The sequence below is a fragment of the Capsicum annuum genome, chromosome 9, assembly GCF_002878395.1.
Source record: "Capsicum annuum cultivar UCD-10X-F1 chromosome 9, UCD10Xv1.1, whole genome shotgun sequence".
NCBI lineage: Eukaryota > Viridiplantae > Streptophyta > Magnoliopsida > Solanales > Solanaceae > Capsicum > Capsicum annuum.
In genome coordinates, this window is record NC_061119.1 from 162,726,617 (window position 1) to 162,733,404 (window position 6,788).

The 6,788-nt window shown below is 34.2% G+C and overlaps 1 long non-coding RNA gene across 1 annotated transcript; it reads left to right on the top strand.

Moving 5' to 3' along the window:
- The first annotated feature begins 645 nt into the window (after positions 1-645).
- LOC124887415 lies at positions 646-2,598 on the top strand. Its single transcript, XR_007045126.1, has 2 exons — positions 646-1,400; positions 2,196-2,598. It is a non-coding gene; the product is annotated as an uncharacterized LOC124887415 (long non-coding RNA).
- The last annotated feature ends 4,190 nt before the right edge of the window (positions 2,599-6,788 follow it).

A 6,788-nucleotide genomic window follows, 5' to 3' on the forward strand; every position in this document is an offset into this window, starting at 1 on the left:
AGTTTTTGCGAGTATTCTATTTTTCTCAAGATCGATTGAAAATAAGAAATTAATGACATAGCTAATTTCTTAATATTTACTTATTATTATTATCTTGAAGGAAAAAAAAAAGAAGTAAAATAAAATTGTGTTAGATTAAATATTTTATTTTAAGATTATTGAATTTGAGAAACTCGAGATTAAATTGATTATAAATTCGTATCAAATTGTGGTTAAATTTACCTTTAATTGAAATCAAATTGGCTACAATTGCAATACATTTGGCCGATGGATTTTTAATTTGGCTGAAATTTAAATAAAATTGGCTAAATCCTAATCTAATTGGAGTTATTTAAAAAAGGGCAAAATTCAGAAATAGCATACTTATTCCCTTAATTATGAGTTTCATAGCAACAATTTCATAATTATATAATATAGTAAGTTGTATTTTGTATTTTTACAAATTGTTGTTACAAAATACAAATACATATTATTTTAACTGCCCTTATGATCGATATGTATTTTGTATTTTTGCAAACTGTTGCTACAAAAATATAAATACATACAAATAAATATGCTACAAAATATAATTTGATAAAAGTGTTGTTATTTTTTGTAATTTAATATTTAAATATACTACTTTATGCATTTTTTCTTTAAAAAATAACCCCAAAATCCTATTAATTTACTCAGCCCCCTCTTCCATTTTTATATTTGGGCCAACTGAACCCAGGCCCATCACCACATCAGCTACCCTAAGCCCACTTCAAAATTACTTGAAACCCTTAGCCCAATACCCCATAGCTCCAGCCCAGCCTCCCCGACCCGGCCCAAACCCATTCCCCTTATATCCCCTTAACAGCGTCAACAGCAACTCACTCCAAACAGCGTAACGACGTGAATCAACAACTTCAACCAAAAAACCATAAGCCCGACATCAACAACAGCGACATCAACGCTGTTCCATAATATCAACGGCTCCAATAACGGCGTTCAACAATCCAACGGCAAAATCCCAAATCAGACAAAAATCAGAAATCTTTCATCTTTTTCAGTTTGGGATTCACTGATTTGGGAAAAAATCAGTCCGTTTCTTTGACCAACCAAAACCAAACGGCTCTTTTATTTACATCTCTACTGATTCTTGAGTACAAAGGCCATTAATATGGATATCAAAAAATTTCAGAAACAGATTTGAAATCTTCAATTTGAAGTTCACTCTTTCAAAACCCTAGCTTCCCCTATAAATAGATAGCAACGGTCACGGGTGAGGAGAGGAATTTTTGGGGGAAAATTAGGGGTTCTGGAGACGTGTGTCTCTAACCTCACGCAACCAAAATTCCGACGAAATCGAGTTAAAATCGGGTGGTAAAAAACCTTATCGTTATAGGCTCGTCGTCCCATTCGCTGCCCGGATGAAGGTAACTCCTTTTTTGTCCATCTTCCGTGTGCCATAGATTAGGTTTTATTAATAAGGAAAAATCTTGAATCTGTTGTTCATGTGGAAGTTAAAATGGATCCTAATCCTTGTTGTCGTGGTATTTTTCTTGGGGTCCGATTTGTTAAGTGTTGTTACTGTGTTGTTGTTGTTAGAATAGTTGGATCTCCGTGGGATGTTGGTCGTTTGAATGGTGTTTTCTGGAAGTAACAGTAAAGTCTCGGTGTTGAATTATCTTGATGTTTGAGTGTGTTGAGTATATGTTTTATTGTTTGAACAACTTACTAAGCTAAAGATTTCACTAAGGATAGCATGTTTTGGTCATTGATTTACTTCAAAATCAGTATCTTTGCTGTAGGGTGGAGCTTAAATAATTGCTATACGAGGCTTTGACTAAGGGATTCAAAGTTTTTAACTCTTATGTACTTTTCTCTATCATGAATACATTCTCTGGTTTGCACATAGCTTGATATCCATAATTCAACTTTCCTCGGAAATCTTGTAAACTATATAATTGTTGGACCGAATGCTTGAATCATAGAAATTGCGTGGTGTTAACGGAATGTGATAATTACATGCCTCGCATTTTGTATTGAGATTACCACGTTTCACATAATTGAGCATTAAGCATTTTCTTTAAGTGTTTTTACTTGCTTGATTATTGGTTAAAGATTCTTCTTGGATGCTCATCTTTATCTCGTTTTCTGTGCATGAACTCTCTTGATCGAGTCCGTTTGGACTCCTCATCTTGCATACCCTTGGTGCCATGCCTCCGTAGCATTGAGTCGAGCCTCCTACTTCTTCAAAAGGACTAGTATGAACGAACAGCCACTGATATACACGGATATATAGAAAGTATACAGGATTTGTGATCTGAAAGTGGCTGGTATATGCGCATACATGATGCATAACGAGATTGGAATCAATTTTACGGTTGACATACGCTGATATACAGCATATATACACAAAAACGCAGGGGAAAAGAGCTGTGATATACAGCTGGTATACAGTTCAGAAATGGAACCAAAGTCCATAATTGTAAGCCCCAGAAATGGGCAGCTTTCTTGCTGGGCCAATTAGGGGCCCAATTCAATTCTTATATCCATGTTTGTAGCTTATATTGCTTATTGTAGCTCATATTGTTTATTTATATTAATTCTTATATCCATGTTTGTAGCTTATATTGCTTATTTGTAGCTCATATAGTTTATTTATATTAATTAATATTTTAATCAACTAATCTAGGTAAATTTGTTGTCATTTTTATTTTATTTTAGATTTCTTCCACTTAATTTATTTTGTCTAAAAATAGTTTAAATTGTCTTCTTCGACTTTTGTTAGCAAGTATTTAAAAAATTAAGCGCTTTATTTCAAAATGATATTTGACTTGTTCATGTAACTAAATAGTCTATTTGAATTAAAATAACTTCAAATTCAAGAAATTAAATTTTCTTAGGAAGTTCTAATTTCTTTTTTCCGTAATTAATAAGAGTTTTTAATCTAATACTCTCTTAGCTTTATTCTAAAGGTATTTTCTACAACATACTTGATTTTTTTTCTATGACGATTAATAATAAGAAAATAATTTCATAATTTTCTTCTTTTACGAATTTAAAATCCATTTCCCTTTTAAGTTCGAAAAACTATAACTTAGTCTAATTCAAATAGAATTTTTCTCTTTTGAATAAATAAATGTCATTTTTCAATGTTTAAATGAATGTCCTTTAATATTTTTATTATATGTAAAATCAAGTCTTTGCAAAATTAGTCACTTTTAATTAGTTAAGTTAGTTCTTTTGATAAATCGTTTTAAACGGACGCTCCTAAGTGCCTTAAAAATCTTCTTAGGGCGTTAATTGAGCCCTTACTCAGAATTTCTAGTTTTAAAGATTTATTTCTGTTTTTGAACCTTTGAAACTCCTTTACAAAAATTTCTTGATTTTTCTATAAAAATCAAATGGTGACTCTGTGAATTTTCTTAAAAGTATTTGAAATAATTTTAAGAGATCAAAGCCATTTTTCTCGTCAAATGAAATCCGTAAAGGGATAAAATAGTACATATGTGTGATTGTTTGTTGCTAATGCAATGTCATACCTTGTTTCCCTTATGTCACATTGTTGTGCTACGTTGATATCCACACAGTTGAGTTTGAAATGTTAAAATTAAAGGGGGGGTGATGTTCTTGAGCTTAATTTGAAATTGAATGTCATAGGTGTCTTAGGTTTCTTTTGGTTAAGCATCGTTGTGTTGTTTTATTGTGTTTTATTGTCTGAGGACATGCAAACGTCTAAGTTGATGGTGTTTAAGCAACTTAAACCTAAGTTTGACCGACCTACGGTGGCACCTACATGCTACTTATGTTGCGTAAGTAACAAAGTAGGAATCAGGAGGTTGAAGTTCAGAGAATCAAAAGTTGAGAATTTCGCCCTCCTACCTATAATGGGGCACCTACGGCTTGTAGGTACAACTTACAGCTGGTAGGTGACAGAGTAAGTATCAGAAATTGAATATTCAGAAAGATACTATAGAGTTTAAGGCATTGTCACCTACGTGGGTCCACCTACGACCCATAGTGTCACCTATGGCCTATAAGTGACATCATAGGTGGCCGCCAACTCAGTTTTCCTCTTTTGTTTTCAAAAGGATTCCTAGCGTTTCTATGTAATATATAAATACTCTTTTGACGTTTTTCTATTAGTTTATGCACTTTGATGCACTTTATACTCTTAAAAACATATATTGATTTCAAGATTGACTTCAGATCTTGGAATCCTCTTGTTCTTGATTTTTTGTTACATAATTGATTTGAGACTTTGGGTTTTGTTCTTCTATTATTATGATATTGATTCTATGCTTTCTTTGTTGAATTCCATGAATTGTTTCACAACTATGATTGGCTAATTTTCTTAGCTAGGGTTATGGGAACCTTGGCGAGATAACAAAGTAGGAGAAGTGCGTATCTTTCTAGATCATTGTTGTTGCATGTATTTTGATTTTCTTTGCTTTGATTGCCTTCTTAATGGTTACAAATGTTAGGAACCCGTATGCATTTGATACTAACTCAAGAGAGAGGTAGAGATTGGAAAAATAAAATCATAATAGTGATTCGAGGCTATCAAACCTCATCTAATAACTTGAGACCAAGAAGAGATAGCTAAACTGGGATTGAAGACAAAGGTTAGTAATGAGACACTCTGAGATCGAGAGGAGATGAGTGAGATTCACTAAAGAGTGTCAAGAGACAGTTGGTGAGACATAACCTTTCAGATTCTACATGTGTAGTAGTGAGATAGTTGGATTGAGCATGATAAACCTATGGAGTTAGAAGCCAGGGGAAATATTTTAGATTTTTTTACAACCAAAAGCATTCGATTCTTGTTACTTTTATTGATTACATCAAATCCCCCCCCCCCCCCCCCACCCAATTTACTTTTGTGCATTGCTTGGTTATTCTAACATGTTCAAGAGAAATTTCTAGCCTAATCCCAGTGGGTCCAACCCCAACCTAGTTAGGTCACTATATTTTGACATCGATCGCTTTATACTTCTTGAAGATATAGTTTTGGGTGATATTACCCAGCTGACCACTAAAGCGGTACCCCGCTGATATAGCAAGCCTTTAAGGCAGACGATTGGTGCTAAAGCGAATAGCTCTTTAACGCCCAACTAACCATTAAAGCAGCACTTACTGATTAGATGTGGCTCGCTAAAGCGCCCTAAGGGACACTAAAGCACCCTCCGCTAAAGCGCCCAAGGGTTGCTTTAGCAGTTGCTCTAGATTTCCTTACATTAGTTGGTGACTTGGAATATATTTGAGTCTCCAGCAACCTCTCGGGATTCATTCGAAATCCTGCATACACAAATAAACTATGCTATCCTATCTAATTTGATGTTTTGGACTCAATGGTGTAGTCAAAATTTCCATCCGAGGTCGTTTCGATAAAAAGTGGGTACCACACTAATATGTCATTTTCTTAACTTCTGACCAATAGCCTAAAATGAGTTCAGAAGCCTTGGGATGCATACCAAGTAGCCTAAAATAAATATTTCAGATCTATTGGAACAATTAGAATTGGTACACAAGGATGTTTGGCTAAATTTTTTGCTAGGTATCCAATTTAAACCGACGAAGGATTCAAAATAGGGAATTAGCTCTAAAACAAAATAAATTGCTCAATGATCACACAGTCAGTTCCAGCAAGTCATAAAGGACTTAGGGCAACTATAGGAAAGCTCTAAAGTCTAAGCGGTGAAAATGAGCAAAAATATAGAAAATAACCTAAAGGGTCATTATAGATATACTGTAATAATATATCTAGATATATTATACACACACACACACATCTATATATATATAAACACACATATACTATACAGGGATACAGGACTAACTCAAAGGTAACAACTTCATGTAGCTAACCTAACCCCTTTAGGGAATCCTAACCAAGTAGGAAAGCTAATACTAGCACAATCTAGGCCTATAGTCACAATGTCTAACCATGAGATAATTATTCGGAGTATAAAAATCATAAAAGAGAAAGGGTCAGAATCAAACCTTCAACATCAATATCAATCCATAATCAGTCTGTCACGAACTAACCATAATAATAGCAATACTATAACCGGCTAGTCCAGACAATCAATACTTTAATTGTGGCCCATAAATTAAAAGGTTCAATCAGCACACAGCACATAACAAGCAACACTCATAACCTATACTTATACAGTCCCTCATAAAACTAATGGATATAGGGACCAAACAACATACTGATGATAGGCAAAGCGCATGCATGAATGAATGCAAAGTAAATTCAAAACGCCATAACTGATCCAAGTCCCATAATACACCTCCTCTATCTCGATGGCTCATCAAGGCAAGACCTACAATGACCCCTCTTCTTCGGCACTGGGACTCATAAAAGAAGGGGCCCTTAGGGGGTTTGGGAGTACCCGTATACACTGACCTTGTCCTAATCCAGGATTTTCAATCATCATCATCATCATCATCATTATCAATATACTCCATTCAGTACCAGAGAGATGTATATATAATAAATGAACGGATTTGAACCGTGGCTAAAAGAATGTAAGTTTTTAAATCCATTGCCTGAGGTCATTTTTGGGAGAGAAAATGGTCAAATACCGCCCCAACCTTTACCCCAAATCTCAACTACACAACTATACTTTAAAGAGGTCCTATGACCCCCCCTGAACTATTTAAAATGGAATATATACCCCCCCAAACGCTGACGTGGCAAGAGTGTGCGTTCCACTTTCTTTAAAGAGAGTGAAAACCGAATTTTTTATTAAAAATTTAATTTTAATAATTCTTTAAATAAATATATATAATTTTAATTATTATTTTTCTTT